Source organism: Buteo buteo, chromosome 17 (genome assembly GCF_964188355.1).
Source record: "Buteo buteo chromosome 17, bButBut1.hap1.1, whole genome shotgun sequence".
NCBI classification, from domain to species: domain Eukaryota; kingdom Metazoa; phylum Chordata; class Aves; order Accipitriformes; family Accipitridae; genus Buteo; species Buteo buteo.
In genome coordinates this window covers 19,766,124-19,790,199 of record NC_134187.1, presented here as the reverse complement: position 1 = coordinate 19,790,199, position 24,076 = coordinate 19,766,124, and the positions used below count along the sequence as shown (strand labels likewise).

At 38.6% G+C, this 24,076-nt stretch overlaps 1 protein-coding gene across 3 annotated transcripts in view; it reads right to left on the bottom strand.

The window, feature by feature from the left end:
• The window catches only part of EIPR1 (EARP complex and GARP complex interacting protein 1), a 97,414-nt gene that overhangs the window by 53,983 nt on the left and 19,355 nt on the right, over positions 1-24,076 (bottom strand). The gene's annotated exons all lie outside the window — the stretch shown is intronic.

Here is a 24,076-nt window from a genome sequence, read left to right as displayed (position 1 = left end):
ACACAGTGTCTATTTAAGTCATCCTTCTACGCCTTCCTTAAAGCTATTTACATAGTTGGAAACCACTTGTCCATCCCTATCCCTAAAAATAAATTTTTATTTATGTCACAGCACCAATGCAGAAGAGAATGGATAAGGTTAAGCTAGTTTCTGTTGTAGTCTTATCACTAAGCATATTAAGAAAAATGTAACTGGGTTTAACTAAGCACTATTGAACCTGTCTTGAGAACATGGAAGTTACATTTTCATAGAGAACAAGTGAAAGGTTTGCAGAAGGGAGTCCCACTGTATTCCTAAAGCACTATTCGCATAAAATGATACAGGAATGAGACAATGAACTGTTTAATCTTTGTCACATTTGTTCCTCCTCATTCAAGAGAAATCCCTTGTCTAATTCATTGTGCATCTTCAGTATAACTTTTTCTAGGAATAGCTAAAGATGGAGCTAGATGTACTGTTCCAACTGCAACAACCCCCTGTGAAGCACTGTTTCCCCAAGTTCATCAATACGATCTCCTGGGCAGAGGATACCATCTGCTAGAGTGACTGTACACAGTTCCATCTACCTGGTTCTGTTGAAATGATCTAGACTTACAAAGAAGCAAACCAAAATTCAAGGAATAAGTAAATAATCCCATATTTTGACAGTACTTAGGAAGCAACTACATGTGATGCTGGCAGCAATGAGGGTGCAGTAACCAACCACAGGAAACAAACTTTGATGAGTTCAGCCAAAGCCTAAGAGAGATAACCACGGCTACAGAATACGAGGCCATATTTAGATGCCTACTTTACAAGTCGAGCAAGTGAGAAAACTCTGTGCATGCAGAGCGTGCAATTTGCAAAGGGTTACAACTTGGTCAAATCGATACCAATTTTCACTGCAGCACTCAAAAGGACTTCTCAATGAGGGCTATTTCCATGACAATTTTCAGCTTTCCACTACCAGCTGTTCCAACACAGGGGAGGAAAAAAAAAAAAAAAAAAGTAAAAGTTGCAGGCAGGTAAAGCATCCTGCTTTATCTTCCTCCAAACACTGTTCCCCTTGGAGAGTTGCTCCAACTTAGAGTGACCGACTCTGAGAAGGAAATAAGCCTGAAAAAAAAGATCTGCCTGAAAGGTAAACATAACAGGAAGTTATTAATGAGAGTTTGAAAAGAAACACATATGTAATGTTAACTACAAGTACTCATTACTGCTTTATAGAATTATGTCACACACAACGGATCAATTCACTGTACTGTTGCTGCTGGAACGCAGTAGCCAGCAGACATTCTTTAACAACTATACAGTCATTTTGGGACTAGATGCAAAAAGAAAAATGTGGATATAAGAACACAGACTGCTGATTCCAGTTGCAATACATTTGCTCAGGACACTGAAAGTCATTCTTGCCCTGATGGAGAACTACAAATTTTTATGAATTTGCAGATTTTTAAGCTAGAAGGGATTGTCTATGCACTTCACAGAATCCTCGATTTTCCTTCAGCAATTCATACAGTTAAAGACTTACATAATGAAAGAAGTGAGCTCTGTCACGTCTCCAGATTAAGAGAGGACATAAAATTTTAAGTCATTCGGAATTATTATAAAAATTTCTTCAGAAAATGCCCCAGACTGCAAAACTACAAAGAATTCAACTGAACATCAGGTGTCATAAAAACCTGTTTACACAGACTTCTTGAAAGATGCAGTTTATTCTCTTTAATAAATAACAGCTTTAAAAAGGACATAACATGCAACACCAGTAAACATACTAAGAAACCAATTGATACCTGGATGACTGATGCAATAAATCAGAATAGATACACAAGAAAGATGCTGTCTAGTTCGTCCCTGTAGATAGTAAATGTTCTCACTTAGACCTCTATTTGGTTTTATATATTGAGAACAAAAAGCCATATTTGTTATGTCGGAGCTACAGGTGATTTTCCAATTGAAAACAACCCAGTAATTTCATTGTTTTCACACACTGCATCCATTTATTGAAATTCTCCCTCCCCAAATATGTTTTTTGTAAGGAAGCTAGACAAAGAAACTATTCCACTTAAAAGCTTAATGGCTTGAGTTTTAACAAAAAACAAACCAAAACAAACAACAACAAAGGCAAAAAAACCCTACCTGAAACTACCTTGGAGACACCTGCAACAGTCAAATATTAATAAAACAAATATGAAATAGAAAAACAAAAAGAATATATGGAATATAAAAAAACAAATCCTCATCAGAAGTGTGGATGCTAATGAATAGTCTGAAGTTTCAGCAAAGAGAAGGTCTGGGTACATGCAGAAACCCACCAGCTTTGTTTGCCTTCCTCTTACAGGTGCGGATTGAGGCCCACCCAGAACTTGATAAAAGTCAGTAAATACTATCACTTATCCATGTTCTGCTTGCCACCACTTCACCCACTGGAGTAATTTCTCCAAAAGTGAAGTTAGTGTCTTTTACAGGCAATAAATAGAGACACTAGAAAAAATAAAGGAGAAACTTATTTTGAGTGATTAAAAACAGTATCAATCTTTATTATGATAACAAAATTTAAAACAGGATTTTAAGAAGTTAATCCCCCTCTTATGCAAAGTGTTAAGTCAGTGTTCCCATAATATAAAGGGAAAAGCATAAGAATAAATGGACATACAAGAAATAGTACCACCTGTCCCTCCCACCCCCATCCAACAGTCTCAAGTGGATTTTGATTCCAGTTATACAGGTCCACATCAGCCAACATTACAGTTCACTGCTGTTCAATCATCTACCTTCCATTCTTCTGGTGCCACTTGCTGAATAAAACCTACCATGCCACTGAAGTATGCTCTGACATGTAACAACTGCAGTCTTGACCTGTCAGGAGCTTACAGCAGTCACCCAAAGCAGACCAGATCCAGCTCTGCTCAGTCCTCCCTAATTATACCATCTTTCAAAGCACTTTAATCTTTGTGTTCAATCATTCCGTATGGTCTTTCTTAACTAAACACATATTCAAGCTGGTTATTACTAGTCTCCTGTTCTCTTTTCGAATAATTTCAGAACACATTTTATATGTACATTAGTAATTCAGTATTTTAAAATTAACTTTCTATAATCAATAGCTATACACATCAGATGGTAGTATCTACACGAATGATGTTTTCATTTTACTTTCTGCTGTCATTCTACTTCATTCCCCTGTGTTTAACCTTGAAACCCGAATGACAATGCTTCCTACATCAGTGCCTGCAGACATTCACACTGAAGCTGGAGGAGCTGAAGTATCAGTGCCTGACAGGGTTTGCTCTTTGATCAGCTCAGGTGGTGCAAAGCCAGCTGGCTGCAGTTATTCTGTTGCCCAGGGAACAACAACTGAAGTGTATACTTCCTATATCTGCACAGGAGGCCCTTCTGCAGCATTGCCACAGCAGCTCTTGCTGTGCAAGGCTGAAGTGGTGAAGCTGCTATAGCTACCGCCCAGCTGGTGCCCATTAATGCTCTCAGTATGACAGGAACAGGCAGCTAGTGTTCAGAACCCTTCCTCCTTTCCATTGACAAACACAGAGTTATCATTCTTCCTTATTAATCAATGTAAATATCCTTCTCCTAGTTTACTAAAATGAAGAAATAAAGAAAAAATGATTCAAGTAGGCATCTTTTTTTAAAAGAATAACCTTGTAGCTTTTTTAGTCAATTTGTAAAAAAGATGAACCGTGTTCTATTTATTCAACAACATGTCCTTCACAGGCAAAACAGGTGGAAAAACAATGCACCATACTTTTTCTGGGATAAGAATTTCATCTTTTGTGATAAAAGCCTGTGTAATCTTTAATTTTATATTTTTCTGAAATATATGGGGCAAGATATAGGAATAAAGAGTTGTAGGCAGTTTTCTTTCCATCACTTCGATGAATCTTTTAGCTACCAAAAGACAGCCTTTGATTTTTGAAAAATACAAACATGGAAACAGGGCAGAAACACAACACAACAGCTCAATGTGTATCCTAATAGAAGTATGTTTTCAAGCGGAGCTGAAAGTTGAAATAATTAGCAGAAAAACAGTAACATGCAACAGTCCAGACATACTCATACACAGGACATCTTCCACACTTAGCTGTTGTCTCATTACTGCAACCTGTGGAAAGCACTGCATAAACAGCAGCCCTCTTGTTAGCATGCAGATCACAGATGACCATAAATTCACATTTACTGCACACAAATACAACACAGATAGGGGTTTAGCTCTCTAGACAACAGGCTCCCACGTTTGCATTCTATATACAGATGTCTAAGGAGGTTTTAAAAACCTCACAAGCTGGACAGTAATGCAGAGAGAATGACCTAAGAGTGTGCAGAGGTGTGGGGTATGACATGGAGAGACGGGTAAACCCATCATGTTGTACGGAAATGGGAGACAGAACCTGCAGAAAGCAGGCAGTCAGCAGGCTGAAAAATTGGAGAAGGCATAAATTGCACTTTTTTATAGTCTGATGTTTCTTATGCTATCCAGAGGTGATTTGAGACAATGTTCCAGCACATACCTTTTTTGGGGGATATGCTCTGCAGATATACATCTATTTGAGGGAGCTCAAATTTACTGACTGCATTTCTGGAACTCTGCCATATGGGGACAGCGCAAGTGAAGAACTGCAGCCATCGCTGTATCGATGAGCTGAACTTTGCTCTTCAGACAGAATTTGGCTGCAACACTTTAAAGCTGCTCAGCAGCACAAATAGGCACGCTTTCTTTCTGACATTTCAGATGACCACATCTCATAAGTCACAACAATGACTTATGGCTTGTTTGATACTTCAAATATGTCTCTCTAGGTACTTTAACAGAGTGCAAAAGAACGGAGAACCTAGCACTAACCATGTGCTTCTGTTTGTTTGCAATAATGTTCCTGCTATTGTTACCACCAGCACACCGTAACCACAACAGTGGGAGCTATAGAAGAAGCAAGGTATCAGCTGGCCACATAAAAAGCATTGTGAGATTTAACCCTGTGCTGAGGAGAGCTGTGCAATACACCAATAAAAAGTTAATGAACCATACTTACATGTTGGCTTCCATCAATACTAAGGCTAGCAAAGCTGAACACCCTTATCAACATTGATACTTTTACACACACAAAAAAAAGGGCAAAGGAAAAAGCAGGAGTCTCATGGAGGCACTCACTTTCATCACCAAAGCAGCCACAGCAGCTGTCAGTTAAGTAGGGCTAGATGACAGCAATGCACTAAGGTTCCCACTTGATGTTTCATGAGATATTAAAACACTGTACTCCTTAACATGTTAATGGGAACTGCAAACCACTTATCCCCCCATCGAATCAGGCACCTTCCTAGACAGTTGCATATTCAATGGTCTATCTAAATAACCTTTAGCATTCCCATTCTACTTCAAAGGAGTTCCAAAGGCAAATATGATGACTTGACAGTTCATGGAAATCTACTTCGAACAGGACAAATATCACTATATCCAACACCAGCAGTTTATGTGGCTGCCTCAAGCTTGCTGGACCAAGTTCTTACCACTAGCTTGATTTGAAAAGGTATGTTCACTACCCCTTATACCAGCCTTTCACAGTCTCCACTTCATACTTTTTCTCGATAGAAACCCAGATGTGTGGCCACTATCAACAGACACAAACTTTTTTCCAGCAATAATTTGTGATTCAGAGTTTAGATCTCAGAGTCATAACTGCTTATATCTTTACATTATCTGGCCAATCACATATCAAGCACAAGTAATTAATGGAAGAAAATAATTATAACAATTAGTAGCTAGATAAAGTGTAATTCAATTGTCTGTTCATGAAGTCAGTTACAAATGCTACAATAAGAAAGCTAGTTTTACTAATACAATAAAAATAAGTTACTCACGTTTGGGATTTTTAGTTGAAATTCACTTACCTGACGTCTCAAGATATCAACAGCTAGCATATCCAGAAAGTTCCAAGAAAAAGAATAAATATTGCCCTATGCTAGTCAGCAGTTTTCTCAACTTGGGGCATTCAAACAATACATGTTGTTCTTAGTCAGCTGCTAACGACTATGCAGTTCTCCTCATTGGTTTACAGCTCTGAAGTACCCATAGGAGAGAAACCCTACCATAGGTTTTTTATTGAACTTAAATGGAGAAAGACATACAGCCCTTTCCTGAAAAGCTTATCATCTAAGAAGAAAAAACCATGAAAATATAACCAAATAAAAACAACCCCCAAAACGCCTTGGTGGGTTTTTTAAGCCCTAAGCCATCCCACAGTCAAATCTTCAGCTCAGAGATGGAATAAAATTTCTTTGCTAGCACTGACCAAATACGCCTTAAGTTTATTCCAAATGCAGAATCTTATTGAGGTGTACAATCTCACTGGGATCAGAGAGGCATGGCTCTTTAGGAAGGACAGATCAGGAAGGTGAGAAGGGAGAATTGCCTTTCATGAACAACAGCAACTAGAGTGCATAGAGCTCCGTGGAGGGATGAGGGTGTGATGGGTTGACCCTGGCTGGACGCCAGGTGCCCACCAAAGCCGCTCTATCACTCCCCCTCCTCAGCTGGACAGGGGAGAGAAAATATAACAAACAGCTTGTGGGTTGAGATAAGGACAGGAAAGATCACTCACCAATTACTGTCACGGGCAAAACAAACTCAGCTTGGGGAAAATTAACTCAATTTATTACAAATCAACCAGAGTAGGGTAATGAGAAATAAAACCAAATCTCAGAACACCTTCCCTCCACCCCTCCCTTCTTCCCAGGCACAACTTCACTCCCAGATTCTCTACCACCACCCCCCCAGCGGCACAGGGGGACGGGGAACAGGGTTTATGGTCAGTTCAGACGTTATTTTCTGCCGCTTCATCCTCTTCAGGGGGAGGGCTCATCACACTCTTCCCCTGCTCCACCATGGGGTCCCTCACACGGGACACAGTCCTCCATGAACTGCTCCAACGTGGGTCCTTCCCATGGGCTGCAGTTCTTCATGAACTGCTCCAGTGTGGGTCCCCCATGGGGTCACAAGTCCTGCCAGAAAACCTGCTCCAGCGTGGGCTCCTCTCTCCACAGGGCCACAGGTCCTGCCAGGAGCCTGCTCCAGCATGGGCTTCCCACAGGGTCACAGCCTCCTTCAGGAACCCACCTGCTCCGGCATGAGGTCCTCCCCGGGCTGCATGTGGAGATCTGCTCCACCGTGGACCTCCCTGGGCTGCAGGGGGACAGCCTGCCTCACCATGGTCTTCCCCACGGGCTGCAGGGGAATCTCTGCTCCGGTGCCTGGAGCACCTCCTCCCCCTCCTTCTTCACTGACCTTGGTGTCCACAGGGTTGTTTCTCTTACATGTTCTCACTCCTCTCTCCGGCTGCTGTTTCCATCTGTCCCAATCTTTTTTTCCTTCTTCAAAATGTTTATCACAGAGGCATTACCACTATGGCTGATTGGCTCAGTCTTGGCTGGTGGTGGGTCCATCTTAGAGCCGGCTGGTATGGGCTCTCTCGAACACAGGGGAAGCTTCCAGCAGCTTCTTACAGAAGCCACCCCTGTAACCCCCCCCCGCCCCACTACCAAAACCTTGCCACACAAAGCCAATATAGAGGGCCAGCTGAGAGCTCATGGTTAAGCATTAGAAGGTAGACCAATGTGGCAACATTGCAGTTGGTGTCTGCTACAGGAAGGATGAAGCAGAGAATAACACAACCTTCAGACAACAACACGGAGCTTTACATTCATATGTCCTGGTCCTCACATGGGACTTTAATCACCTCAGTGTCTACTGGAACTGAAATGCAGCCAGATACAGGAGGTTTCTGCAGTACATTGATGATAACTAAACACCAGTGATCAATGAGACAATGGAGGTGTTCTGCTGGACCTCAGTTACAAACATCAAAGAACTGGTTGGAGGTGTGAAGGCTGGGGGAAGCCTGGGCTACAAAGATCAGGAGATGGAGGAGTTCATCTTTTTCCCTGACATGAAAGATCAAGGCAGATAACAGAATCACACATCACCCTGAGCTTTAGGAGAGCAGACTTTGGCCTGGTTAGGGATCAGCTTCAAAGAACCCATGGAAGACAGACCTGGAGAGAAAGGGGATTCAGAAGAACAGATTGATTTTCAAGGTTCACCTCCTCCAAGCTCAGGAATGGTCCATCCAGATGAGTAGGAAGTGAAACAGAAGGGGCAGGAGGCTTGCATAGGTGAACAAGGAGTTCCTGACTAAATTCAAACATAAAAAGAAAGCGTACAAGAGGTGGAAGGGACAGGTGGCTTCAGAGAGACACAGAAACAATATCTCACCACACAAGAATGTGGTGAGGAAGCCAAAGCTCCTCTGGAGCTGAATCTGGTAAGAGACAAAAATCAACAAGAAGGGCTTCGACAGATATATCAGCAGCAAAGGGAAGACTTGAGAAAATGGGGGCCCACTGCTGAATGAGGCAGGGGACCTGATTACAGAGAACACAAAGAAGTCCGAAGTAGTGAATGTTTTCTTCACCCTGGTTTTTACTACCCTCAGGATTCAGGGATCCCAGGCCTCCAAGACCAGTGGGAAGGTCTGGAGCAATAAAGACTCACCCTCAATAGAGAAGCATCAAGTTTGGGAATATTTAAACAAATGGGACCTGAGTGGATGCATTCACAAGAGCTGAGGAAGCTTGCCAATGTAATTATGAGGCCACTTTCAATTATTTTTGAAAGGTCATGGTGATGGGGAGAGGTTCCTGAGGACTTTAAGAAAGTCAGCCTCCACTCAGTCCCTAGGAAGGTGACAGATTAAGTGAACCTGTAAAACATTTCCAAATATAAAGTGACTGGGAGCACTCAGTACAGATTTATGAAGAGGATATCATGCCTGACAAATTTGACTGCATTCTGCAATGAAAATTAACTTGAAAATACAGGCTTGGTAAACATGGGGAGAGTAGTTGATGTTGTTTATCTTTACTTTAACAAGCCTTTGGTATAGTCTCCCATAACATCCTCACTGACAAGCTGATGAAGTACAGGTGGACAACATGGTGGGTTGAAAAGTGGCAGAACTCAATGAGTGCCATTCTCAAAGGGTTGTGATCAGTGGCATGAAATACACCTGGAAGCCAGTCACTACTGGTGTATCCCAGGGGCTAACAGTGGGGCCAATACTGTTTGGCATCTTCATTAATGACCTCAGGGAACCTCAGAGGGACCGCAACAGGCTGCAGAAATGGACCAACAGGAACCTCATGAAGTTCAACAGTGAGACACAAAGCCTTGCACCCGAGGAGGAGTAACCCCATGCTCCAGTGCACACTGGGGGGGCTGAGCAGCTAGAGAACAGCTCTGCAGAAAAGGCCCTGCGGGTCCTGGAAGCAACAATGTAAACATGAGCCAGCAGTGCACTTGTGCCAAAGAAAGCTAACAGACTCCTGGGCTGCGTTAGACAGATCATCACTAGCAGGTCAAGGGATGTGAACCTTCCCCTCTACTCAGTCCTGGGCAGACCACATATGGAAAACTGCATTCAGTTCTGGGCTCCCCAGTACAAAAGAAACATAGATATACTGGAGCAAGTGCAGGTAAGGGCCACAGAGATGATGATGGGATTGGAGACTGAAAAAGAGAAGGCACATTATTAATGTGAATAAATAATGTTGTTAGGAACTAAAGAAGACCGAGTCAAACTCTCTCAGTAGCACCCAGTGACAGGATAAGAGGCTATAGGCACAAATTGAAATAAAGGAAAATTCTACTTAAGCATAAAAAACCCAAAACATATAAGGCCCTGAAAAACCTGGTTTGATATCATTGTTGATTCTGCTTCAGGTAGGAGGTTGAACTCTAGTTCAACATCCCTTAAAACCCTCTGACATTCCTTACAACCTGAATTACTCCATGATTCTTAAACAGTGGAGAAATGGTCTACTGGATGGCACACGTACCCACAGTGGACATCAAAAAACTATGCTGAGCTGCAAAATAATCTTCACATGCCAGAAAAGGCACATAAACATTAACCTCAAATTCTCATATTCCCTGTAGCTACCTGTCACTCCAGTAGCTATAGGAGCAGAACTGTCTGCGATGGTCCTTAAGTTTTATGTCTAATGGTCAGAAATGTTGATGCTTGTTTGATGATGCATGAAGTCAATATAATCAGTTTCCTTTTAAAAAACACTCACACAAGTTAAGAGAATTAAGGTTGCAAACCATCACCTAAAAATTAGTGAAAAAAGGACTTGAATTATAATAGTCTTCAAAATATTTGAACACATTTTCACGTAAGCACTGTAGAGAATAGAATACACTACAGATTTAGTGTTATCAGGTGACTAGATCAAACTCTAGATTTGCTACCTTATAAAAAAACTATCAATTAGCTAAACATTTAAGATATGGCTAGGACTTGAATTGTGGTTTTGATAAAAGTCAGCAAGAGCAAAAGAAAAAAAAAATTTAGCATTCTCTTAAGAGTCTATCAAGCAAGCAACTCTTCTTCAGCCTCTCCAGCATTCCAAGAAAGATGGGACATGGAAAAGCTGAAGCAGGCTATCCTTCCATGGTGGAAAGGACACAGAAAATGGAATGCAAAAAAAGGTGAAATTGCAAAATGTCTTAACATTTACTGGAAGGAACTTGCACATTATGCTTGGTTTCACTTGCATGATTCAGGAATAACTCCTAAGTCTAATGCAAACCTGAAAAAACCAAGCCTCTAAGTTTCAGTTATTCAACAAGCTAGTTGGACAAGAACACCTAAACACATACTCTAAGACCTTATGCTTATCTACAAAATGTTATTTACTGCAACAATAGCATTGACTGGAGATGGAGAAAGAACGCATTTTCTTTCAGTTTATTATACTATTTCAGTTCAATATTTGAAAATTTTGATTTAAAAAGCTCTTTGAAATTGGAGAAGGAAAACCATTCTTCTTGTTCTAAGCTCAAAAAAAAAAAAGGGGAAGGAGGGGGAGGAGAATGAAGCCTTCTAATACTGAAGGATAGAGCAGCTTGATAATTCAACAGATTCTCTCCCAGTGACAGTTCTAATTCAGAAGCATTTTATCCACTTCCTGTATTTTAGAAGCACTCTTTTCAATATCATGACCATCCTGTAATACTCCAATTTCAGTAATTTTCTCTCCTCCCTCTTCTTTCTGATATTAGTTCTATTTTGCTTCACAGCACAAATGTTACAATTATCCTGATAATGGCTGTCAAATAAAGATGAAATCCTAAATCAAGGGATAACAAGCATCTGTGCTTCAAGTTAATTATATTATATAGAATCCCCCAGTTCTTACACTTTTCCCTATGTATCTGCTCTTACTCACTGGCTGAGACACTACTGAGCTTGACTCCTACTGCAGTCTTACATATGAATAAGATTATAGCACAGACTAAGATAATACAGCTATGTTACCTGTCATTTGGACTGAACTCAATATACGTCCATGCACAAAGGCCTTCAAACCTGAACAGCAATTAGCATGGAACAATTTCTCAAGCCATTCACCACTTCTGTAGTGGTTTTCCATCATCTGGATCAGACAGTAAGCCACGGCACTTAAAACCTTATTGAAGGGTACTTGTAAAGGAACACTACAGATTACATATAACAGCTAGAATTCATAGAAAAACAACAGGTACAAGCTACAAAGAACATTAGGAGAACCTCAAGCACATTTATTTCCTCCTTCAAACTATGGGAATAAACTTTCTTCTGTACAAGCCTCCACTACTGCTGAGAAGAGCACTAGGGAATATTTAGAGAGTTGCATTCAACTTCCCTCCCCATTTTAATAACTGTAGCATATCACATGGCTGTATCAATGATTTCCCTACATGGAGTGTTTTCACTACAGCAAAGGAAAGTGAAACCAGTGAAGTCAGTGTTACCTGCTGTTTTCAATACTAAGCAGTTGAAAGCATCACCAGCAGCATTATTTCCAATACCCTTACTGATGAATTTTCTCTGCAGGAAGTTTTTTGTTTGTTTTTTTTTAATAGACAAGTTTATTGTGCGTACGTGCAATGCACCAGACAACCATAACTCATAGCAGGTTTAATGTTTTTAAATTAATGGGTTTTAAATGCAAACTTCATTTTCTTTTTCATCAAAATTAAACAGCAGTTTTGTGTTTGTATGTCTCTATGTTCTGGATCTACAAACCCGAGCTATTTATACTGAGTCTTCAGGTGCCACTGTGCAGCGGTTGTATCTTGTTTGCACACGTTCCTGCCTGCATGTGTAAAGTTGCAGATAAGAACAGCCTTCTCCATTTGCACTTTCTTTTGCCCTCTGGTGGCTTTGTATGTCCCTACATGTAATGGAAGTGCAGAACCTATATTTACAGGAGTTGAACAACACATTTGCACTGGGAAAATAAATCGGTTTCCACATATATTTCAGTGGATTTAAGAAATTGAATACTTAAGAGAAGCAGGGGCAAGCGCAAACACAGAAGACAACAGCAACATAGAAAATTATTTTTAAAGTACTTAATTTCAAAATAGTCTGGGAAAGGTTTTTAAAACAACTTTAAGAGTGCTGCTTTCATTAGTCAGTCACTTTACAGATAGAATCTATTTTTGTTGCAGTGATAACAACCTGACTTAAAAAAAATCTCATTATTGTTACACCTGATAGAGATTTTGCTTTTAAATTTCATTTTCCCTCTTCCTAGTGAGAGAAATTCATCTAGCTTTATCCCATGGACTTAAAACAAGGATTTATCTGAAATGCTAAAGTTAAAAACAAAAGAGGCATTCCACCATGAGCTCCCCAAATAGTGTTATTAGTGTCACAGTATCAACTCCTAGTCTTACAGGAGTTGACACTTTCAGATAATTCCATGCCATGCCAAAGGCGGGAACAACTGAAGGACTCCAGAAAACTTGGTGGCCAAAAAAGTGACAGATGAGCTTCTCTGCATACAAAAGTTAGTTAATGCATTATAGAGAAAAATAATTTAAGCCATCCTGACATGATACTGCACCTAATGTGCAGCAGTAGCTATGGAAGCCAGCAAAACATCAGGCATCCATACAAAGGGCACTGAGAATAGAATAGAAAGCATTGTTTCACAGCCCCATAAAAACTTGGTAATGCCCATATCTCAAAAGGAGAATGCAATTCTAGTGTTTGCATCCAAAGAAGGGCATAGCAGATTTGGAGAAGGGCAACGTAAACGAAGATGGTAGAAAAACTGTCTTATTAGATGTTCAACAGGTTAGAACTATTTCATTTAGAAGGAAAACACCTTGGGAAGAACATGACCTAAGTTTACAGAAACAGAAAAGCAGTGGCAAGGTGAAAGAATTGCTATTACAGGCCAAATCTTGCAATCTTAGAACTAAGTGGCACTCACTGAAATAGTACAAGGTAAGTTTAAAAATAAAGGGTGGGGACTTTGGCCAGTGAGTAGCTGACTGAAAATTGATGTTAAAAAAGTTTGTGGCAGAAGGCAGTCTCAGCTGGTTCAAAAAGGGATTAGAGACCTATCTATAAACCTGTCTATGCTGTTCTACATAGGATCTCCTGTGGCTGCTGTAGGAGTCATGATACTGGTATAGATGAACCAGTCATTGGTCTGATCAACAGGTTGGCACTATTCCATTTGGAAGGAAAAGGTAAAGATAGTTCTTATATACTTACCTCTCACAGAAACAGCAGCATGAAGGTAAAATGCCTTGCTGCATCTCACCCATCCGCTCCATACCAAAAATAGTTCACACTAACAAACAAGATCATTGTGTCATTCCTTTTTTTTCCCCCCATCTCTGTAGGTTTTCCACTAGAACTGATAGTTATGTCCAAGAAAATTTTTAATTCTGTATAGGTGAAGGTTACCCTGATAATCAATCAGGATAACTAGGCTCCTTTTCCTCCTGATCTACTTTGGAGATAAATAGGAATGGTATCTCAGCAGCTCTTCCTCCGTTTCCCTCAACCCCCAAAGCAGAAATGGACAGGAAGTCATACTAGGGTTTGTGATAACCAATTCTTAAGCAAGCCATATTTCAAAACAAAAGGAAGGCACAGACAAGGAATGAAACACACACAGATTAATTTGCAGCACTGAAGACACTCTTACTTTTCCCAACAGTTCAAGTAATCTTATTAGTACATTCAGGTGAACTGCAAATAATCCTGTTATGGAGGAGCGTGAGATGGAGAACATACTGTGCTCTGTAAACTGCAAATTATTATGGAAAAGTGTACTGTATTTAAAATTCCTCCAAGTTTTTCTTAGCCATTGAAGCTAAGTAGCTGCCCAATAAAATGAAAGTCTGAAAACAGACTGATCAATAGCCCTTCCTTCATCAGCACACACATCCTGGGATGCCAGTTTCCCTGGTCACCAGGACAAGATGATCTGATTTGAAAGGGGAAAATGTTGAAAGGACATGAGCAAAAAATAGCATTTGGTTTGCTTGCTTTTATGAAGGGAATGGAAGAAAAAATGACCACCCTCTTTTTCCCTTTCAAATTTTTTGCATTTATAAATATACAACAGAGACCTTCACTGATAGCTGGTTTAGATTTTAAACAGCTCTGCAATTGATAGACTGCAGTCATGTTTCCCTCTTTTTAAAGAAATCTCTAGTGTCATTAGCAACAAATATGAATCAGAACAGGTACAACAGCATATACTGATGCCATCAGTACAAGAGATGCTTATTAATTTGACAAGTCTGCCTAAGAATCAAGTTAAACTATTTAAATGCTCATTTTGCCTTCACCTCATGGTGCATTTCTGGCAGCAGTTAAGAGTCATCAGATATCAATGGGCTTTTAAACATTTTAGGGCTCATTTTCCTGCTAATACTTTTCTTTACACTTTGTTTAAGTATTTCCTTCATGAACTACTACAGAAGACACCCAAAGAACAAGGTGACAAGTATTCTTCCTACTGTTTTTAAGATCTGTGACTGCCAGCTTACAAAAAATAATAATAAATCTATCAAGAACACACATTCATGTTTTTCTTTTTGACTTTGCATTTCCTTGTGTAGTTGTACATAACATGTCTTTCATCCTTTGTTCCCACAGGAATTTTTAAGAGAAATAACCAATGACCATTCTTCTCCAAGCAGCACAGGATATAGCATTCTGTGAAAAACTGCCCTCCTTCAAAATAGCTGTCATTTTTTAATTGTACTTGATGAGACTAAAGTCACACATTTCAAGGATGACAGAAGTACCAGACAGCATGTGACATGTTGCTCCTTTGCTCAGGACTGCCTATGGTCTCAATGTCATCAAGAAAAAGAAATGTCAGCTGTTAAAAAAAACAAACAAACAAAAACCCAAAACACTTTCTCTCGAAGTTCTGCTAAATATCATTCAATGATGAAAAGCACAGGTAAAATAATCACAAGCAACTCCTAAAACAATTCTTCAGTATATTCTATATAATTTATTGACATTATTTAAAGAGTTTGAATTATTCCTTTCTAATTAGTCAAAGCATGAACATTTGTTAAACCTCAGATTACTTGAAACCTTTCTATAAACTCAGAAATTACCATGCTGGCAAAGAGCTCTGGTCCACGGTCTAATTCAGAATTTAGTATCTGAAAACAGCTAGAAAAGAGTACCATCTTCAGAAGCAAAAGCTAGGATAAATTAGACAGTTATCATCGTTAGACACATATTTTGCCTCAACGAACTTGTGCACCTAATACCCAGCAATTAAACATTCACTTCAAATTGAGAAGTGTGAAGTTTTCTCTAATTCATCAGCATTCTTTAAGACATACCTGCATAATATCTAGCAATCCTAATTACAACACAACCACCTCATAGCACTAGACACTGTATAAAAGCTATACAAAAAGGATAACTGTTCCAAAACTCTGTTCTTCTCTAGAAGGACCAAATTATCTCCAAAATTATTTCTCTCAATTTTGTGGAATAAGCTGCACAACAGAACCATCATACCGAGATAAGCAGAACTGAAATTCTTGACCATAGCGTCTTACCTTAATTTATTTCATATATGTGTTAATAATGTCTTCTGTCTAATTTCTGAAGTACTTGCATGTTTCCCTGCAATACATTCTCCAAAACAAACAATCTGTGTATTTTATAACAATCTGCAATGGAGAACCATGACAGATATTTTATTTTTTGGCAACTCAATAAAGTCAGGTACAGTTCTCCAGCCCTGAGGCCAGCTAACACAGTTAAGCTCAAAATTTTTTCAGGGTAAGCTGAAAGAAGGAGGCCGCACTCCAAATACTCATGATGTTCTTGGACTACCTCTAAGCACCATTGCCTGAAAGTGCTAGGTGGCCCACACCAAAACTGCTCAGGGAACATGCTGAGTCTAACAGCACGCACTACTGCAAGTCAGTCCCTAGGTCAATGCCATGGCCCTCTCCAAGTTACTGGAATACATATATAACCTTAAAATATTAGTCTAATATCCTGAAATTATTTATTTTACTCTATGGGTTATAATTTCCAGCAAAAAATATCATTATAGCAATACTGATGCAAAAAACCAAGAGCAGCCAGCTGTCCAATACCAAAACCTGATTATTCAATATTAAGTTGGGGGGTGTGTGTGTGTGTGTGTTTGCTTGTTTGTTTAGAGTCAGCAGGTTTTATACCTCACAAGCTAGCAGGTAAGAGTTGTTTTCTTCTTAAATACTCACACACACACTCTCCACACCTGCTCCCATGCTGCTTGACATCATTAAAGTGAATAATTCCAAACATCAGACTTCAATGCTGTTATTTTTTGTGGCCCATTATGTCACATTCTAATTTTCAAGTTTTCAATTTACATAAAGGTACTCTTGTGGCTGTGAAAATACCCTTGCAACTCAATTCACAACTGCATAAACTATCAGCATAAACATTTTGTTTAGTTTGCTAGCACTGTTTGAAACAGTAAAAAAGAGAAATGAAGTCTTCAGACCACTGTTCATCTTATAGCATCAAAACTAAAAGTTAGACTCAACGATTTAAGAATCAACAAATTATTTCATTGAGCATTTCAGTAAATGGCATGGAAAGGAAGAAGAACATAAGGCCTCAGGAAAATAGGGGGAGTTGCCACAGATGAAGAAAGAAAATGCAAAATAGAAAGCACTAATCAAAAAATTGAGCAGGCAGACATTTAGTCACAATAATAGATTTTTCTACTGACAGACACTAAATGCTACAGAAAACACCTACAAAATGCTAACACTTAAGGGCCGTATCTTACCCCTTTAACATTTCTACAGTCTTACACAGAACTGATTGCCCAAAGGCTACATACCACCTCACACCTTGTTGCTTACTCACGCATAGTTGCAGTCATATGCTTGTCCTTTAAGTAACATACCCCTTATTTGTTTTTGAGAACTCCTTCCTTCAGGATCTCCTTATTTCTCCAATTACACCACTTCCTTCATTTCTTCACTTTGTCTTTCAGTAAACATTTCCCCATCAGATCTGTGACAGTTAACAGTACATTGGCATTGCCTATGATTATGCTCTTGAGATCGGGTCATTTACTTTTGCCCCCCACCCCCAAGCATTTCCTTCACCTGCAAGCAGGAGATACGCTGAAGTAGCTGCTTACAATCCCTCCCTGAAAACTCACCTTTACAGTAATGGAGATAGCTACCTAGATCCAATTAGAGGTTCAGCAGGCAAACTGTATTTTCTACCAATGCAGAATTTTTAGTCTGGATCATTTCTCTATTTCCACTCCTCTATCTCCCCATCACTTCATGTAAACCCACCAGTTTGCCTTACCCCTTGACTTCCCAAACAATTTTACCATCTCTTCTAAGCATCTGTACATCTACCAGAACGTATTAACTACCCAAGTAGCTAGCCATGAGAGAGTATCAAAATTTAAACAAACCACTAGTTCCTCACTGATATTCTGAATAGATTCATCAGTATCTCAGAGCAATGTATAATTCTGAGGTTTTATTCTACCTTATAGGATATAATGAAAGTTATATTCAGGTTCTGCAAAGAATAAAGTAGAAACTATCGGATTAAGGCTTCCCTTTATATTTATAAAAATATTATTTTAGAATGATAGTTTTCCCCAAACACATCATCACGAGCATTCACCCTCTTTACTGAATATTCTGAATATTCTGCTGTGCAGAGACCAGACACAAGTCATTCAGAAAGAAGCCATCCGTTGCTGGCAAAGTGGCATGGCTGCAAAACTCTTCAAATGGCCTACAAAAAAATCCCTCTGCATTCTCTATTCCTTTAATAATGCACCTGAAATTTACTTTATAAGTCCTTAGGAAATAGTCCGTCTCCATTTTAACAGTATTCTAAAATAGCAGGTGAGAGAAGGGAAGAGATGTATAAACAAGAGAGCAGATTAAAATGAAGTTCTATAAGAAACAAAGCATAGCAAGACACACTCACACTCAAAAACCACATACAACCTGTACCTACCAATGCACATCCACCTAACTGGTAAATTTTTCAAATACCCGATGACAGTGTATTATAAACTGGACTGAGAAAGAGGCCATCATTCAGAAATCAACATATTTTCAAGTATTCCCCAACTTGATCTTAACCCAGGGCTCCCACTTTTTTCAGCCAACCCCAGAGCTGAGGCTTCCATCACCTACTTTACAGAAGAATACAAAAATGGTATTAGACACGTTCCAGTCTGTTGTCTGTTGGTATTTCTTCCTGCCTCGGAACACTATTAAAAGTCCATTCAAATGGCTTTCCAATTTCCGCTCCTGTAGCCTGAAACTTCAGCAATACTGAGACTGTATAGGGATCGTATTCCAGTGGGGTCTAGGGCTTTGTCAGGTTTTCATTGTTCTAGTTCCCAAGTGACTCCACTCTAGCACGATCTACAAGGTTTTGGCATTTCACCTTATCACAATGAAAAATTTATGCTAGCATAGGTTAGAATGCACTTTTGTGTAGTGAAGCAAGGCTTCTTTCAAACTTTTAGCAATACACATGTGAAATTATTTTCCCCTCAGCAGGTGAATAGACGTCTTGGATGGCTACCAACTTTTTGCAAATTTGAAGACTAATTTATCCTCATTTTTAATCTTTATATTATATTTAGTGTACCATTATTCTCATTGGTTTATATCATTATTTGGAGGGTACATTCTTGACCCTCACCCCACCCCATCATTATTCTTTTCTGATATTTAAAAGTGCATTTCTACTAAGATACTATAATGTCCTTAATTACTTTGCCACCTTTCTTATTCACTTTTTTAAAAAGTGTCACTCCTGTCACATCTTAGTTAAAAGAAAGTAAAAAGTGAATAGCCAACTGACTACAGCTAGTCAGAATAGCAAAAAAGAAGCAAGGTGTAAAGTTCCTAGAATTGTTCTGACAGGGATTTTCCACTAAATACAGCATCCTCCATTTTAATTCTGGACCCCTGTGAAGCAAATTATTTGATTTCTGCTTTGTTGAACATAACTAAGATATCAATAAATACTAAAGGCAAATAAGCATGTGTAAATTTTCAGAGATTAAGCATTAACCAATTAAAATGCAACTGCAGTACTCTAGCTTATTGCCACTTTTATCATCACCCAAAACCCTCTGTACATTGTACCCTTTTCTCAACAATCCATCCTTTTAGCTTTTTTTTAGAACCTAATCTATATCATACTGAATTTTAACAATCTAATTTAACTTCTAAAGCTAGAAGACTACAAAACTAATTTTTCCCATTAATTTTTACCTATTTTAAAGCTGTCAGTAGCAATCTTATCCTGTTCAAGAAAAAAACCCACCCCCTATTTTAATACACTTGACTTGCCGCAGTAAGGGGGAAAAATAATGCATCAATATGTCACAAAACTGACTAACAGTGCATAAGTTCATCTAGAGATCTCAAGTATTAATTTTACAAAGCCTTCTTCCCCCATCCCCAAGATATTCAGATTTTAATCCTTCTTTTCTCTCTTATACCTAGCTTCTTCATGTATTTATGCACTCTTCTCCCTTCAGTCAGGGAATCTGGGATAAAATACAGCATTCCTAATTCTTACAGTGCTCACAATACCAAATAGCTGCCAAACACATTTGCAGAAGGGGGGGGGGGGGGGGGGGGGAAGTAGTTACTTCTCAGTGTAATGACTGCCTAAAATAGGTAGCTCATGTCAGGGATTTTTATTTATTTTAAACCATGGATCTGAAGGATCCAATTATGTTTCTAAAACATAGGAAAGCCACTAGGTTCACAGATTGCTACGCTGATATCTCCCCCCGCCACAACCATAAAGTTTGTTTAAAAACCCTAGGAAATCATTTATTTATTAAAATAGAGATGCAAAATTAACCTTACAAAACATTATCTGTTACCAAATCGGTTTTAGTGTTTTATCAAAAAACATTCAGTGTTTTATCATACTTTGGCTATATCTGGACTACCATTTGAACATGAGAAAAGCAATTTTTTAACAGCAAAGGTGGCAAATGACAAGAAGCAGAAACACAACATCACCTCTGATCAACTACTAGATCTACTGAATACACATCTTGCCCATTAGCAACGCGAGTTACACAGGAATGGTCTTAATACATTTCTAGCATACAATATTGCCGAGTACGTTAGAAATGTATAATATAGGCAAGTACTATGCCTTCAGCATAGTAGATTTCTGATCTTTGCTGAAAGTTAGGCAAGATTACACATTACTAGTAAGCCTATCACTTGATAATAAAATCATCTTCTTATAACATCAGTAGTAATAGTATAAAATTCCCTAAGTGATATATCCATCATTGGTGGGACCGGGGGGACTACTATAATCAAGACAGGAACTGAGTAAAATAAGTTTTCCCTTTGCGATTACATGACTTTCCTAAATTGGTATTTCTAATGTGTGTTTAGCACTTAAAAACAATCCAGTAGACAACAAGGAAATTAATTTTCACTGACATGGAAGCCTAACTATTATGACTCATGAGCACATGACTTTGCTCTTCAGTAGGTGTACTAATACTACTACTACTACTGATGTACATTTGAAGTTGTACCTCCTTATGCCTCTTTTACTTATACGAGTCAAGTACAAGTAAAAAGTTTTCACTTATCCATGAAGCAGGGGAAGAAAAAAAAAATTTGTAAACCCCCCAGCAAGTGACAGGGGCACATTGTTTCTACATTAGCATCATTCCTTTTGAAGGAGGCTTCCTACCTGTATGATTCAGGGGGGAAAAATGACTTTGGAAACAGATGCTGTGTATATATATGGGGGGGGGGGAACGACACCAAAAAACATACATACATATACACATGCATGGAAAAAAAGCTTCAGATCTGTAAAATCCCACACAATCATGCTTAGAAGTAGCTAAAATGCCCTCTTTGAAGGAAAACAAAAAAAACCACAAAAAAACCAAACCAAACCAAAAACCCAAACACAGGAACTTACCCATCCAAGAACATCTTTCAACTTTTGATTAACAGCCTTGTTACATCAATTCAAGGCCTTTCTCAACCAGAACAGCAAAAACTTCCAAACATTATTGCATCAGCATCCTTCTCAAACACACAGAGGGCTTATAACTTTCCATTTGATTCTTGACCCCACAAATAACCTATCGTTACCAGCTGAATAAGAGTATCAGTTTCCCTCATGCAATTCTTAGCACTCAGCAGAAATTAACAAAAAGCTTTGTGTATTACAATTATTTTGCTAAATTTAATCCTTACAAGAGAAAAGAGAAGCAAATAACATCAGATCCCTTGTATTTCAAAACATACAGCAAGACCGCTAGCGTTATCTTTGACTTTGAGGCAGTAGTTTCAACTGTCAAGTAGTTAATAAAGTAAAAAAAGAGTTTGAACGTCTCAATAATATTACAGGGGATGATAACAACTGGATACTGAGGAAAGATTTTTCACTACATTTTAAAAATATGGTATGATTAAAAAAAGGAAGAGTAGTTAAGTTATAGGGAAAGTACGTTTAAAAAAAATCTTTTATCTTGCGTAAGTCAGCTCTAGAAAAAGAATTAATCTATGGTCGGAAGAACAGCAAGTCCAGATGACTGAAACACTGAAGCAAATTATTCAGGAATCAATATTTTTCTGTATCACTAGCTGCAAAATGCTTTTAAAAAGTTAATCAAGACTCAAAAAGCTCTCTTCAAAGTAGGTACACAGTATTACTCTTTCAGTTCAACCACTATTATATTCCCCAAACTTCCTATATTAAAGGCATACTTCTCCCAGACACAAAACAAAGAACAGGAGAGCTGTGAAAAAAGTGCTCTTCTGTTTGCACCTACTACATGTTTTTTCATGAAGTAACATAAGACCTTATTCATATCTTGGTTACGCTAACTATAAGTGTAAGAAAGTGAAAGAAAACTCAGTATCTCTCCCAATATAAAAGAGGAAATTTCAAAGTTTTTTCATGAGTGCTTCACCCTATTCCATTAGCTTACTTCAGTGAGCTATGAAATGCAAAATGCACGTGATTCCACTTTTCTTCAGTGCCACATTTCACCACTTATTTAAGCAACTTCAAAAAATAGCTATTACTAATGGACACACACCACTTTTCTTCACTCTCCCAGTTTCAAAAACAGTCAAGATTTGTCAGTAGTATTGGGTTCAGATGCAGAGATGGTCACAATACGTATGACTGTTCCTGACAGCATCATCTCATTTGACTGGTACTTCAATGAGGAAAACAATTAAGAGTCTTTTTAAAATAACAAAACAAATACAATACAAAAAAAAAAAAATTAAAAGGTTTCCATTGCTTAATTTTCTGCAGAAAGTTTATGGCTGATGATTCTAAATGAAGATACATGAAGTAAAACAATAAACCCTCATGTTCAGAAACTAGGTAAACTAAATCCAGAACACAAGCTAGAATAGAAAACATACATATGAATTAATAGGTCCAATAATGGAAATCAGAAAACTCACAGATATTTAGAGTGTTTGGATAGAAGCTCAATTCTAGCAATCTCAGTAAGCTCTCTCCGAAAGAGAATTTTCAATTAATATGCATATTGCTGTAAGGAATTGCTATAAAGAACTTAAATATAGGCCTTCTTGAGAAAAAAGTATACAATTGTTTTTGCCATACTTTCTAGAGCAATACCTGAGCTCAAGAATAGACACAAATTGAAAAAATGAAGACTGGTTAACATTAAACGGTATGTTACATACATGAAATACTGGTCTTGATAAGCTATCTCGTACCATCTTGCTGTTCAGTTATGTACTGAAAAAGAGGTACAGAAATTCTTTAAAATGTTTCACACTATTCCGTGCAGCACAATATTCTTTAAGAAAATAAAAATGCAATCAAGTCAGAAAGGCTAGAGAAAGAAACTTAGAAACTTGTTTTGGTTTTCTTTAAAGGAGACTTCCGACAACTTTCTCAGATTCTCCCCTGAAACTAGCCAGAAAATTACTAAGACTACTTTAGAATTTCAGGCCCGATTACTGCTTTCTCATTTTTTCCATGGATCACTGGCAAGGTGAGAAAGTTATGTTCACCAAGTCAACCAGAGAGTAAAAAGTAGTCAAAAACCAGGCCAATACCATTTCAGTGCTCTCTTAGTCAAAATGCCCACGATCATTTTCAGTCTAGAAAACCAAAAAAGCTCTTTATTACTCTACTTATCTTCTATAATTGTCTTCAAAAGATTCACATAAGGTTTGTGAAAGAAATTCAAATTTTAGCACTTTTATTTCAATCCAAAAGAACCAGGAGAAGCGAGCAGTGCTGGAACCTTCTCTCCAATATAGCCACCAGGTGAGCAGCAGGAATTCTCATCTCCACAACCATCCACAGATGCACAGAGCCTGAAACTCACTTCATTATTCTTATATTCTTGGACCATATTTCCATAGAAGAATAGACTAATATTTACTAGAAGAAATAGTATTTATTCCAACTGACAGCACAGATTTCTTGCTTGTCAGAGAGAAAGAGTACTCCCTTCCCCAAGTGATGCAAGTGGATTTTTCAAGCCTCATGACAGAAAATCTTCACACCTGCCTCATCTAGGAAATGCACAGAGATCCTTAATCTCAACAGCTGTGCACTTAGTGCTAGGTTACACATGGAGCATTCCTACTGTTTCTGATGAGATATTTATATAAGAATTTATAGTTCTCTGTGGGCATATC